Below are 893 nucleotides of genomic sequence, written 5' to 3' on the forward strand. Positions count from 1 at the left end.
TGGCTGCGGTGAGGTGTACAGACACCAGAAGCTACCCGTTGCTATCTCCTCATTTGTTTGCTGCTGCTGCTGCTGCTGTTGCTGCTGCTGCTGCTGCTGCTGGTGATGCTAACGTGCTCGATGGTTTTGTTTCTACCGCTGCTGCTGCTGCTACCGCTATTGTCTCTGCTGCTGCTGCTGCTGCTTCTGCTATTACTGTTGCTCCTGTTGCTGCTACCGCTGTTGCTGCTGCTGCTGCTGCTGCTGTTTCTGCTGCTATTGCTGCTTGCGGCGAGATAAAAGACGAGAATGATATAAATATAAATAAATATAAATATAAATATAAATATAAACATAAATAAATAAATATATTTAATATGGGGCTCAAAAGCTGCGAGTTTTCTGCTGCAGGTGCTGGGGTGTACGTACACCTGAGCAGCACCTGGGGTGTATAGGCAGTTAAAACAACGTTTGCAGTTGTAGCAATATATTAATTAATATAACATTTATATCATATAATATCATATAATTAATATTTATTTATTTATTTATTTATTTATTTATTTTTTATTTTTTTTTTTTTTTTTTTATCGTAAAAACAACAAAAGATACAAAAAGATGCAGCTACACGGCCACCCGATTGAAACTAAAAGCCCCAAACAATATAAACGCATGCACCGTGAGGTGTCTATACACCTCACAGCAGCAACAACAGCTGCTGCTGCAGCAGCAGCAGCAGCAGCAGCAGCAGCAGCAGCAGCACAATACACAACTGCTCTTTCCCTTGCCGCAGCACTCTAGGCGGCCTTCTGCTTCTACTCGCATTCATCGACAACCTTCCTCATACACAGCTAGCTACACAGCTAGCTACACAGCTAGCTACACAGCTAGCTACACAGCTAGCTACACAGCTA

This window comes from Eimeria mitis, genomic scaffold, assembly GCF_000499745.2.
Source record: "Eimeria mitis Houghton genomic scaffold, Emh_scaff3975, whole genome shotgun sequence".
Lineage (NCBI taxonomy): Eukaryota > Apicomplexa > Conoidasida > Eucoccidiorida > Eimeriidae > Eimeria > Eimeria mitis.